This window comes from Protopterus annectens, chromosome 8.part0 (genome assembly GCF_019279795.1).
Source record: "Protopterus annectens isolate FY-2018-M chromosome 8.part0, PAN1.0, whole genome shotgun sequence".
In the NCBI taxonomy this organism is placed as follows: domain Eukaryota; kingdom Metazoa; phylum Chordata; order Ceratodontiformes; family Protopteridae; genus Protopterus; species Protopterus annectens.
The window spans coordinates 1,696,808,460-1,696,823,606 of NC_056741.1; positions in this window are offsets into that span (position 1 = coordinate 1,696,808,460).

The window sequence follows — 15,147 nt, forward strand, 5'->3', positions numbered from 1 at the left end:
TTCTAGGCCATGTAGCTCGGAGGGATTGGGATTTCTTTAGGTGGAGCATGTCCAACAGCTTTGGGTTTGACATAGCTTTGCATGTTAGGCAGAGATTGCCTATGAGTAGGCGATATGTGACAGAGTAAAGCTGGCGTTTTTTGAGATGGTCTGCATAGGGCATCTGTTTGAGGCTGGTAATCCTCTTTATGAGGTATTTCTGTGGCCTTTCCAGTTGTTGTAGATGTCTTGTGATGTCCAATGAGTGACATGTAGAGGGGAACAATGACCTCTTTTTTCCTGGATGGGAAACCTTTTGTGATGAGGTGTGCCATTTAGAAGGATTTCCTGACTACTGTGGCGATGTCATTATCAAAGGAGAGACTACTATCCACCTGTGTCCCAAGGTCTCTTATCACACTTTCAGTGTTAAGTAGATTACCACCTATGTGGTAGTTTATGGGTACAGAGTTTTTGCCAAAGGCAATGACAATGCACTTTTTGGCATTGAGCTTGAGGCTATGGCTTTGACACCAGGCATCTGTTTCAGTGAGGCCCTTTTGTAGGATGTCCACATCATTAGGAGTTTCAATTATGGCTCCTAGTTTGTAGTCATCTGAGAACTTCATTAGCCAAAGACCTTCTGTGTTAGCCTGTACTTCAGAGAAGTAGATACCAAACAGGAGAGGACCTGGGACTGAACCCTCTGGTACTTCACTTGTCACTGGTATGAAGTCAGATTTGGAGTCTGCTACTTTCACAGTGTGGGTTCTGTCAGTGAGCCAGTTGTCAATCCATCTTGTGATATAGGGATTTATACCTAGTTTAGTTAATCTATAATTCCAGAGTGGGGGATGGTGTCAAAAGCCTTGGCGAGATCTAGATAGGCTGTGTGAACCACCTTACCCTCGTCTACGGCTTTGGTGTCTGCTTCAAAAAAGTCTATCAGGTTTAGGAGACATGATCTGCCTTTTACAAACCTGAACTGGGTGGGGTCCAGAGTTTGGAAATTACCAATGTCTTTGTTTATAAGTTCCATGATGATACATTCCATGGCCTTGCAGACCAGGTTCGTCAGACTAATGGGGCAGTAGTTCCCAGGATCCGTGGTGGCTCCATTGCTGTGTGTCATTCAGTGGGAACAAAGCCTGAAGTGAGACTACGATTGAACATGGTACTTAGGTGGGGTGCCAGTTCATTCTGTAGTTCATGTAGAATGCAGTCTGGGATGTTGTCAGGTCCCATGGATGCTGTGTTCTTGGCTTTGGAGAGTGTGGTTTTTTACCTGTGCAGCCGTGATTACAGGAACTTTGCATTCTTTTGGTATAGAGATGGGCCCTTTAGGGGGGGAGAGGGGGGTAAAGTAAGCACTGAACCTATCTCCCAGGATGTTGGCAATATCATTTGGTTCTGTATATTTGGTGCCATTGTGCTGTAACTCAGAGCAGATCTGAGTGTTGCCATTGAGATTCTTGACATAGCTATAGAATGCTTTGTGGTTGTCTTTAGAATCAGTGGCACTTTTGTTTTCATAACTAGCTTTGGAGGATTTTATGAGGGATTTCAGCTTCTTATTGAGGCTGACCAGGGAGTTCCTCCAATCATGGGATTTTACTCTTTTTTGCAACAGTTTCTTTCTTCTGTTGTACAGTTTGTTTATAGCAGGGGACCACCAGATTGGCTTCCTTTTTTTGGAGGATAGCATCTTGGTTCTGTTAGGGATAGCACGATCCATGCACTCGTGTAAGTGCTTATAAAGTGCATTTGTGTATGATTCAGCAGTTGTACCTCTATTGTCCATCTGCATGGGTGTTGTGAAGTTTGCCACTTCTGTCTTGAAGTTGGCTTTTATAGAAATTTTTTATGGTGATTTCCCTAATGGGGGGTGGGGGCGGGATGTGGATGTCTAGGGTGATTAGCTTGTGTTTGGATCAGACCAATGAGGAATTGACCTCTGGTGTGCAACACCGGTCACCCATGTTGGTAATGACCAGGTCTAGGATATAGCTGCCTCTGGTGGGGGTGTGGATAAGTTGATCCAAGGCATTGGAATTTATGAATTCCAGAAAACATTGAGCAGAAGAGTTGGTACATAAGTAGTTTCCCCAGTTAATGGTGGGGTAGTTGAAATCACCCATTATTAGGGTGTTGGGTTGTACCCTAATATTTTCCATTATATCAAGAAATGAGGAGTGGGAATCCTAGGGCATGGTGGGGGATCTGTAGCAAGCTACAATTTGGATTGCAGTCTTGCCCAGAGTTAGTTGAACTTGGATAATCTCGGATGCATTATGCTGAGCAACTAGCCTGGAGGTGTGGCTATCCTTAATGAATATGGACACGCCTCCACCTTTAGTGTTTCGGTCCAGGTTAGGTGGCCGAAAGGTGTGGTATGAATTATAGCCTGGTAATGCAGAGGTGCTCTCTGGAGCCTTGAACCAGGTCTCTGTCACTGCACAGATGTCGATGCTCTCCGTTTTAAGGAGGTCCTCAAGTGAGTGCATTTTGAGGTTTAGACTTCTAACATTGAGTAGCATTACCCTCAGATTTTGCTTGCTTGTACCTGTTACTGTGGTGAATTTGTCATTTGAACCTTGCCTAAAAAAGGCACTATAGGGGTGGCAAGTGCCTTAGTCAGTACCTGAAATCCCAAGGGTGACAGGTGCAGGCCATCTCTAGCAAAGCATCATGGTCTGTCGATCATGTCATCCCAGGCAGACAGATACTGGATCCCCTTAGAATGACACCTGAAGCTTAGCCAATTGTTGAAGTCAATCATTTTGTCCTTATACTGTGGTATCATTCTGGGTGATGGCAGGATGCTACTCAGGGATATGGTCATACCAGCCTGGGCTACAAGATCGGAAAGCTCCTCTATGTCTTTTTTCATGTAGTCCAGGGCGGTATGTCTCAGGTCATTCACACCAACATGGACAATGACAGAGTCATATTTGTACTTGTTGTGGAGTGAACTGAGTGCGTGCATTATGTGGCGGATCCTGGCACCCAACAGGCAGCTGACAGTAACTTTCTCATTGTTTAGCCTAGTGAGTGGAACATCAGTGTGCTTGACTATAGAGTCACCTATGACTAGATTGTTGGGTACGTTGTTACGCATTATGGGCTGTGGTTGAGTGGCACAGTTTGTGGGCTTTGTGTCATTTGGGTTGTGTTGGGGGTGGAAGTTGCTTGCGTTTCTGCTTTGGAGGTCTCTGTTGCTTGGGCAGATTTTTATTGAGAGCCTCCATGAATGTAGGTGTGTATTTTGTGTTTCTATGTGTGTGCTTTGGGGGTGTAGATTTTGAAGGACTATGTGATGGGTGTGGTGTGGTGCAAGTGTTTACCTTCTCCTCTTGACTGTCTAGTCCAGTCTTGGGTGAAGAGAGCTTTGCTTCCAGTTTGGCTATATAAGTGTATTTCTCACAGGTTGTAGTCTTGGGTGGTAGGAGGAGAGGGTTGTTTGTGTACATGAAGCAATGATGCATTGCCCCAAGATGCCCAGATTGATCAGGTAGACAGGAGAAAACACCGTGAGCTGACCCTTAGACATGCCTGGATAGGTGCTTATTTATTAAGTACTAAAAACTGTTTTCCTCTAGACAAGTAAGGAAAGTTGAGTGCTGTAGTAATTTGTAGTTTATTTAGTGCTTACAACAAGTTCTGAACAAGTGTTGAACTAAAAGAAACAGATTTGAGTGCTAAAACTAAAAAAACTGGCTAGTTATAAGGGCAAATTTGAAGAGCAGACTTTATGGCACAAAGAATAGTTTAACCCTAGCTAAGCGGCGATGCATGAAGTGTATTTTTTTTAATATAACAGTAGCAAATGAGTGAAGTGATTTAAACAAATTAACCAATTAACCAATAAAAAGCTAAAATTTGAGCCCCATTCCAGTAGTCTTCAATCAGACAAGTTCTAACTGCACACTCCTGCCACAAGGGTGAGGGGAACCTTCTCCAAAAAAATGGCCTGGATTAGTGCTCAAGGTATACAAACAAAGCTATATTCAGCAGGTCTGAATCTATTCTATGCTCCAACAAGCAAGGCGTACCAATTTCAGAAAGCAACAGTTCAAATAGGCAAGCACAGTAAGCCTTTAACCAGAATTTCCCAGTGCAGAAGGGCAGAATCTACCCTCCCTGCCTACAAGAGTGCAGACCACACCTTCTTAGTGTAAAATAACTGGCCCAAAGCCCAAGTGCTTAAACCAGAACTAATACACTTTTAGAATAACAGACAGTAAGCCTTCAGTCAACAACTCCCAACTTAGAAGGATGTAAGCTACCTGTCCTGCCACAACAGTGTAGACCACAAACCTTCTTAATGTAAAACAACTTGTCTGAATCCCAAGTGCTTAAACCAAAGGCTTAGAATAACAGTTACAATTTAATCAGGCTACTAACAAGCAGTAATAAAAGCAGCAGAATAAATGCAATTAATACTTTTAAGAGCAGGCAGAAAAAGCAAAATAAATTAATAAAGTAGGAAGAAATACAAATACAGTAAAAGCAGATGAATAAACTGCAGTTTTTTAATAAATAACAATAGAAAATGAGCAAACTGATTTAAACAAATTACCCAATAAACCAGTAAAAAAGCTCAAAAATGAGCCTTGTTCCAGCAGTCTTCAGTCATACAAATTCTAACTGCACACTCCTGCCACTAGGATGCAGGGGAAACCTTCTCCAAAAAAGAGAAATAAGCTAATAGAAAACAGTGAATAGACCTTTCAGTAAAGCACAAAAGTAGCCATCAAAACAGTGACAACAGGAATAAAGGCACTCATACAACACAATACACTAAAACACAAATAACAACAACACTTACTGTATTGTAGGGGCAAGCCTCTCTGTAGCCCTGACATCCTCTGCTATTTCTACACATCAAATCCAACAATGCACAATTAGAAATAAAAAGGGCATATTTCCATTGCACATTGATGTTGTACAACCTTAATCTATTGCAGGCATTTATCCTGCAGCATGACATCAAAACAAGAAATGATACAACTGTCCATACAGAATGAATGCTGACTATCCCACTACACTTGTAAACATGAACTACAAATCTGACTTTCCAAGAGTTGCACAAATGTGCATTCACACACTTGTGAATTAAAATATACAAATTGTATGTATTTATTCAGGTATTTACTTAGTACGGTACGTGAACATATTCTTTTAGTTGGCCTAAAAGGGCAAGGGATATAATACAGCAGGAAATAAACCACATAACCAAGTTTTATAAGGCAGCAACACTAACCACTACACCACTGAGGCACAGCAGCTTGGAAGCAAAAATATTGCTTTACTTGCAAAACTGAATTTTATATATTATTGTACAGCTGGCTAGATTAACCATCTCAGCAAATGGGGCCAGCTGGCATGGTTTAAATATACAGTGATGCTGTTTCCTGTGAACTAACCTGTAGATGTTTTTATGTAAGATCTGCTAGAACTTGAAGTTGCCTACACAAGAGGTGCTAACAAGGAAGTGCCGATTAAAGTAATGAAGTCCATTAAACTCTCACTCTTAGCTTCTGGAAAAAGTAAATTGAGAATTTAAGGCAAGAGTTCAACTACTGATAACTACGCTAGTAGTAAGAGCAGTAAGGTAAGTCTATCCTTATCTTAGTTGTGTCATTACTGTAAGGGATCAGTTCAAGGCAGTATTGTTTTGGTCTGGTATGCCACAGAACAATAACTTGGGTAAATATTCAGAAGGGTCTAAAGGTACTAAACAAGGCTGTCTGCCATCAAAGTATTTGCCTATCTGATACAAAATAACACAAAGATTGTAGGTATTAATATTTATAATTATTATAACTCTAAAGTAACAATTTTGGAGGATGACATTTTACTTACTCTACCTAACTCAAAAACAGTTTTATGTGAATTAGATTCTATAATGAATTATTTTCAAAAACTTTCTGTTCTTCATTGTAATAAGCAGAAATCTAAGCACATCATACTTAACAATAAGCTAAAAGACCAGTCTGATAATCAAAACATCATTGGCGAAAAACAAATTCCCTGAATTATTTAAGCATAGTCTTATGCAGTACTATAGAAAAGACAACATAAATCAATTATAAAAATATCATATATTTGATTAATAATCATACAAGTAAACGGAATAATATGTTCCTTTCCTTTGAAGATAGGTTATAGTTGATAAAAATAACTCTTTTGCCAAAGATCCTATACATTGCTCCTGAAAATAAATACATTAAGGATACAGGTTCATAGGTTCATAGGTTCATAGGTAGGTATTAGGCTATCTGCCCAAAGGCATTTATAAGCCTAGCCAGAATGTGTTGGCTTTCGCCGCCCCCTTAGATTAGTTCCCTGTACCTCTGTCCAGCAGAGCCACTAAAGTGATCCCCGGGGTAAACATCCTGTTTCCCATCCACTCGTCAAGGTTTCTCTTGAAGAGTGTTAGTGAGGAGCTCTGCCTAACGTAGATTGGAATCTTGTTCCAGAGCATGGGAAGTCTCTGGGACAGGAATCTATCCTTCCAGCACGTCCTATTTATTGTTGTGGTGAGGTTTAGATCCCTAGAATGTGTGGTTCGAGAGGATATGGTTTTCTTTAGGTGGAGCATGTCCATCATTTTTGTGTTGGACGTGGCCTTATATGTCAATCAGAGATCACCTCTGAGTAGGTGGTATGCAACTGAGTACAGCTGGAGTTTCTTCAGTCGAACTGCATAGCGCATCTGTTTGAGGCCAGTGATATTCTTGTAGAGGTACTTCTATGGTCTTTCCAGCTGTTGCAGGTGTCTTGTAAGGTACATCCAAAATGGGGTGTTGTACTCTATGATGGGTCTGATGAGTGATGCATAGAGGGGCACAATGACCTCATTTGATCTGGATGCAAACCCTTTTGTGATTAGGTGGGCCACATAGAAGGATTTTCTAACCACTTTGGCAATGTGATTATTAAAGGAGAGATTACTATCTACTTGGGTCCCCAGATCCCTTATTTCATCTTCCGTATTTAGGGGCTACCACCTATCTGGTAATTTGTGGGTACTTTGTTTTTTCCAAAGGGGATGACTATGCACTTTTTGGCATTTAGCTTGAGGCCATGGCTTTGACACCAGGTATAAATAAATTATTAATAAACTTTTTATGGTTTCCTAATAGGAACAGAATTGCTTATCTATATCATATAAAACCATGAGACCAAGGTCGTATAAAGTTTCTAGACATTGACACATACATCAGAGCATTGTTATTTAAAGATCTTATAAATTGGATTGATCCAAATTATAATTCCATTATGTTTTTAAATTAAAATGCATTGTTAACAAAATTCCCTATAAGTAATCTTTCTAATAAATGTTGGCTTCTCCTTTGTTACATTGTACAATATAATATAATATAAAATAACCTGCAAAGCTAAATACTTTAAACCACATCTTCAACAGCTTCAGGAAGCTTGTCACTTCTAATGTATATATTAAAATCTGGTTTGATTTACTAATACCTTTCAAAATCACAAATAATTTTCCAGATAAATTACATTTCACCATTTTCAATGCATGGAAACTTAAGAATTTTAATTCCTGGCAACACTGAACAAAAGATTTAAACATATTAGATACTCAACAGATTATTAAAGAATATGGTTTGTCATCATAAGATTGGTTATTATTACAAAGAATATTAACCTACACACAAGATTTTTGCAGAGTTATTAAAAATTCATCTTTTCTAGATCAACCCTTTTTAATGTTTTATATATCTGAAGTATTACAAAACAATTTTAATACAGATATCACATTGAAATTATATGGTAGTCTTATAAAATATAAGACCAGATTAAACTCTAAACACTGGAAGTCTTTCTCCTAATTATTCCCATATGGAGAAAGCTAAAATTTTAACCTTTGTTAAACATACCTCTTGGGTTCAGTATTGGAGCATTTTCATGTGGACGTTTCTTCATAGAGCCTTTTTAACTCCAGACAAAATAATTACATTCAATAAATCGAAAATGTTATTTGTTAGAGATGTTTAAAGTCTTGTAAAGCAGATTGGCTTCATATGTTTTTATGAATGTCCCAATGTAAGACAAGTCTGGGAAAATATTGATGAGTTTTGTAAAGTCTTATTTTCAGATACATTTTCATTAATGAAAACAAGATTATTTTGACTACATGTGAAGGTTTTACCATGAATAAAAGTAATTTATATGGGCAATTCTAGCTGTAGTTAAAATATATGATTAGAAAGTGAAATTCTGTTACCTGTCCAAATACTGAAGATTTCCTGACTTTGTTAAAAGAAATGATACTTAAAGAAACCAGAACAAAAGATCTCAGAGTTTATCTGAAGAAATTCATCAACAATCCTTGGATAAAGGTTTCATCTCTCATCAAGACTTTTCAAATGGACTCTAACTTTTTCTAAGGTCATTTATGTCTTTATAAACAAATTTTCTTACTTAATTAGAAATATTTCATACACTGTTTCAGGCCAATGTGTATATTGTAAAAAAATATTGTGTTTCATATTCAAAATGTATGTTCTAAAATATTTATTTTGTTGTTATAATATTTTAATGAAATAAAAATATTTCAGTAAACAAAAATCAATAAATTGGTTTTGATACTGTTGTCAATAAGGATCTAATGCTACTGTGTTTTGTTTATGTTGTTCTTTTAATGTTAGCCTACATGCATTCAAACCTGTTCGTCAGCCTTACTAAAACAGATAGCTTGTTTAGTCAAATAATTTATTTAGATTATGATACCTGAGAGTACTTCTGTATTCATTCATAGATTGTTACTAGGCTAATAATTTGGGGAGCCTTTCTAAGCATAGCCAAGTTTTCCTGACAGAATAATGGTATTCTATACCAAATAGGACATTGAGGGCCAGACATTTATAAGCTAGCTTTATCCATAAGGGACATGGGTGCCAGGCCCAGTGTAAATTTCCTATTCCCCATCAACTGGTCTAGGCTGCACTTAAATTGGCTAACAGACAAATTCAGATTTACATAGACAGGAAGCCTATTCCATAGGAGAGGCAGTTTCTGTGACACATATCTGTCTCTCTAGCATGTTCAGTTTAGGTCACAGACAAAATTCAGGTCCTTAGACCTCATATTTTTGGCACTGTTTGACTTACCAATATGCAGGAGATTCATAAGAGTGGGTTAGCAGATGCCTTGTGAGTAAGGCATAGATTATCCCTCAGATATCTATAGGAGACTGAGTAGATAGAAAGGGCTTTAAAGTGCTCTGAATAAGGCAAGTTTGTTATGCCTTGTAGTCTTTTTGTAAGGAACCTCTGAGGTCCTTGTATTTGCTGTGTCAGGTACATACCAAAGGGAGCATTGATTGATTGGCTATGATTGATCTGATAAGGGCAGAGTACAGTGGAATAATGATTTCTTTGGCTCTAAATGCCATGCCCTTAGTTGTAACTTGCACAACATAAAAGGATTTCCTCATATCTGTGGCCATGTGGTTGTTGAAGGTAAGGTTACTGTTTACGTGCATAGCAAGATCCTGACTACAGAGTCAACTTACACATGCATTTTATCGACATGTTAATTAGCCAGGGTGGTTGACTTCAAAAAGGGTACAATTATGCATTTCTTAACATTCAGTTTAAGACCATGCCTTTGGCATCATTTGTTAGTCAGAGGTAGACCTTCTTGAAGAAAATTCTAGTATCCACAAGGGAGTCAATGATAACCTCCAGCTTGAAATCATCTGCAAACTTAGTCAGTCATAAATTTCAGTGTTTTCTTCCAATTCAGAGGAATAGCTACCAAAAAAGAATGGGTCCGGTACTAAGGCCTGGAGGCCCCAGATAGTGACTGGCCTGTCTCTTGGTGGAGGTGGTCTCAATTATTTTGACCTCCTGGGTCCTATCAGTGAGCCATCTGGCTATTCAGCTGGTGATAACAAGGTTTTTGTTTACATTATTTAATGCAAAGCCTTGGCCCAGTCAAGGTAGGTTGTGTGTACAGTCTTGGCTCATCCATTTCTTTGGTGACCATTTCAAAGAAGTCTACCAGATTTAATAGGCATGACCTTCCTTTAACAAAACCCCAAATAGTGGCAAAATACAGGAATAGAAATGACCAATAACTCCAAATAAGTCCTGCAATAGAATTTAAACCCCAACAGGAGAACTGACTTATATGTAAAACACCTTTAAAAGAGTTAAGTCCGATATGTTCAGGACTTCATCACAACTGCTTTAAATACAATTCACAAGTATATTTACTAAGTACAAATTAAAATGATTAGTTGTGTGATAAAACAATTGAAAATAATAATTTCTAAACTGAAATTAATTAATCCAATCTCAGCCTACTTTCATTTAAAGACTCAATATCTAATATAAAACAATATATGTCATCATACATTTTCACATTAAAAATATCAAACATGCAAGTACATCTAAATAATGTCTACCAAAATACCTGTTCCTGAGCTCTCAAATACATAAAATGTTATAGTTTATAATTTTGCTGCTCAGTTTGAGGACTGGGACTGTAGACAACTCTTCATGCAGATCTGGTTCAATATTGACTCCTAATAACAGTTCCCAGCATAACTCTTTGTATTCTACTTTATTCTCCCATTGCCCTCCCCTCAGGTACTTGGGGACCTGTTCAAGGGGGATCTGTAACTGCTGAGAGCCCCTTTCATTTAGAACTAATTAACATGTTTGATGGGGGGGGTTGAAGTTATGAGAGCTCTTATTTTTGCATAATGAGAGATGCATGGAATCATGATTTACAGAGTTTGATAGTTTATATTCTTGTATTCAAAATAATGTATTGTTTTCTTTAAATGAATATCGGTCCTGATTTTATGAAATTGATGAGAAATGTGTAGTCTCTAAAAAATGTAAGGAGATGAAGTTGGAAAGGGATAGAAAGGATTGTGATAGTAAGAAGGTGTAGCCTTTATTGAAATCTAAAGTATGCAAATCTATTAATTATGAAGTCGATAATTTATAAAGTAGTATTGGTCCTTCTGAACCAACTGAATGTTAATCAACCTGTTTCCTAATAACAGTTCCCAGCATAACTCTTTGTATTCTACTTTATTCTCCCATTGCCCTCCCCTCAGGTACTTGGGGACCTGTTCAAGGGGGATCTGTAACTGCTGAGAGCCCCTTTCATTTAGAACTAATTAACATGTTTGATGGGGGGGGGGGTCCTACCTTAGAACACATTCTAAAACAACTCTCTAATAAACTTTCTCAAGAAACACTATTTCTTGGGGACTTTAACATTGATGGGAAATCATGTAGCAATACTAACCCTACTTCCCATATAAACCTTTATGGTTTTAAACAACTCATTAATAGTCCTACCAGAATCAATAAAAAAAGCAAAAAAGAAACCACCTTAGACTGGATCCTTACTAACTCCCCCCTGCAAACCTACCAAACTGGCATCCTTTCAGATGACATTAGCGATCACTCCCTCACCTACGTCATTAGAGCTAAAACTAACCTAAACTTTCCTACCACTCACAGAACACTATACTCCAAAAAACAATTTATTCCTGAACAGTTTCAAACAGAACTTTCACAATACAACTGGACCCCTCTAAAACACCTCACACTCAACAAGGCTGTTGAACACTTCAATTCAGCATTCCTTGCAATCCTAAATCAACATGCCCCAAGTCGCACTATTAGAACAAAGACTAAGACAGCACCTTGGCTAACCTCTAATACTAAGCATAAAATTATACTCAGAAAGAAATCTTGGAATAAATGGCATTCCTCTAGAAACCCAACAGATCATCAAACCTTTAAAGAGCTCAGAAACAGTACCAAAAAAGCCATCCTATCAGATAAAAAGAATTTTTACTTTGAACTGCAGCAATCCACCAAAAAAGAACCAAAAAAATTCTGGTCTACTATTAACAATCTAATTACCCCAGGCAAATTAGTTACACCCAACCCACAGGACTCAGACCCCGAAGATCCCACTTTAATAGCCAATAACTTCAATACTTTCTTTACTACTTCCATACAAAGTCTAGCTAACCACCTATCTCCTGATACTTCTCAACTGCTCTTAAGTAGCTTCAATGACTCTCTTCCTCCCCTTCAACTACAACCTATACCCACCTCCTATATACAATCTCTTTTACACAAACTTAAACCCACTACCCCCTCAGCAGATAAGCTTCCTGCTGAATTCCTGCAAGTAGCAGCTAAAGCTATTGCCTACCCTGTCTCTATCCTAATAAACAGATCCATAAAAGAAAGTACTTTCCCAGCAATCTGGAAAATATCATACATCATACCCTTACACAAAGGAGGTAAATCTACTGACCTTTCTAACTTTCGCCCTATCGCACTATTATCTCCTCTAGCTAAAATTATGGAAAAATGTATGCACAAACAACTACTTAACCATCTCCTCCTTAACAACCTACTAGCTGACACTCAACATGGATTCAGGCCTTCACATAGTACTACCACTGCACTACTTTCTTTCACCAACACTATCAACTGTAACCGTAACAACAACAAACTAACCTCTTCTCTTTTCCTAGACCTGTCAAAAGCCTTCGATATGGTAAACCATACACTTCTTCTACACATACTTAAATCCCTTGCCTTGGATTACTCTTCCTTAACCTGGCTTTCATCCTATCTTGAAAACCGACAACAAGCAGTACTCTGGAAAAATTCTCTATCTACTCTACTACCTATCTCTTTAGGAGTACCACAAGGATCTATACTAGGTCCACTTTTATTCTCTATCTTTATTAATGATCTCCAATCATCTATCCAAAACACTACCTGCATACAATATGCAGATGATTCCACCATAATTTGTACAGCTTCCTCTCAAACAGAACTCCAGTCCCTTACACAAGCAACCTTTTCAACCGTTGAACAATGGTTCTCAAAAAGATGTCTTCTCCTCAACCCCAAGAAAACTAAACTATTACTTTTTCCACCTACACACAAATCTACTCAACTAAACTTTACTATCACTGCAAGTGATAATTCCCACATTTCCCCCGACTCCACTACAAAACCGCTTGGTGTTACTATTGATAACAATCTTAGCTTTGATCATCACATTAATAACACAATAAAAGCAGTTAATAAAAAGATTGGTTCACTGTACAGAATCAAACCCTTCCTTACACCCGAGGCAAGGACTACCTTAGCACAATCACATCTTATCTCTACCCTTCTGTATGCTTCCTCTATCTACACTAATCTCTCTAAAGGTAACCTTAGGAAACTGACTACATCTTACCACAACATAGCTCGATTTGCCACTGCATCTCAATATAGAACTCACCACTGCCTAAACTTAAAACAACTACATTGGCTGGAACTTCCTAACAAGATTATCTATCAACAACTCTTAATAGCACATAAAATTTTATATCAACCCTCAAAAACACCAGCTCTTAGCAACCTCTTGACTCCCTATAATAACTTGAAACAACTACGCTCCTCCCAAAAGCTACAAGTCAACACTACCAGAATTACAAACTCTGCAGGGAACTGCCTTTTCTCCAACTCAGTTGGCAGAATATGGAATAACCTTCCCTTACATATCTCCTCTCTAGCCACTTTTCCTTTCTTTAAGAAACAACTTCTTTCACATCTGAACAGTTTCTGGCTCTGCTCTTGTACCAATCCTGACTAAACTACTTTCATCTTTCTACTATCTTATGTATTTATTCAACACTGCAATCTTTCTCTCTAATCACAAATAACTTTATGATTCTATTGTTACTACTGTTAAAAAAAAAAAAAAATTTTTGTTTTAATTACATAATTGGTATTACATAGTTGGTATTATTTGTTTTTTGTTAGATTTGCATTACCTGACCTGAACTAATATCTTTGTATTTTTGCTCATTGCCTGTATCATAAGTGTTTATTTTACATGTATTTCTATAACCATGCTTTAATCTGTGGAGCTTTTCTCCCCGGGCCTCCACTGAAAATGGACATTGATCCAGCTGGACTAGCCCGGTCAACAAATGTAAAATAAATAAAAATAAATAAAAAATAATGTAGCTTCATCAGTTCTTCATTTTGTGACCCATTTAGCATTTCCACTCCTAAGATGGTCCCACCAGTTACACAACAGTTCACTAACACAGACAGAGAATTACAGGGACCAAGTTGCAGACATTTCCACAAGAAAGCGAGGAAGAGGAAGGGGAAGAAAAACATAAACCCTGGTATGCCACCAAGGCATTGTCCCTTCCCTGTTGTAGCAGTTGGGGTGGTATATGAACAGGATAACTGTAAGCTTTACTATTATAGCAACATTACTTTGGATAATGTATATTTCTCTATATTTAAGAGAGGCTTCTCATTTGTGCCTTCAAAGTCATTTAATATTGGTCACATATTAAAATCAGCATTAAGCTTTTTTAAGGAAGATGAAATTGTAAATAATATTTAAAAGTCATAATTATGTTACTGAGACCAGTGGAATTAAAAAAGAAAAACACTTATAATACACCTCTTCATCCATTGTTGCAACAATTTGAGAAGCTTGTGGAATACAAATTAAAATCCCTGTATAGTACGAGATGTAAACATTTTTTTAATTTAACTACAGAAGAGAGACATTTATTTACTACACTTGTAAAGAATAAAGATGTTTGTATTATGAAACCTGATAAGTGAGAGGGAATTGTACTGATGGACATAAGGGATTATTTAGGTAGAATAATGAATGGTTGGTGATACCTATATTAATGTTTTGAGGAACGAGGTCCATATAGCTTATTGGAAAATAGATCTGTTGTTAGATGATTCAGTTTCTCAAGATATTATACAGCTGGACACATTTGAGTTCCTCATGAGTAAACATCTGCAAATACCAGCTATATTTAGTATACATAAGGTCCACAAGGATGTTGAAATATACCCCCTCCAGTTAATGTTTTCTGCAAGTAGATTCAAAACTTATTCCCTTGTGGTTTACATTGATGGAAGGTTTTTTTTTTCATCAAAGATCTAATATTATAAAAGATTCATGGGATTTTTTGAATCATATGAATGACTTACCATACAAAAATGATACTATATTTGCGACAAGTGGATTTATTTATGGTTATCTCCCATTGATTGGTTTGAAGAGGTTTTAAATGGATTAAATGGTTTGAATTGCACTCTATGAGCACCT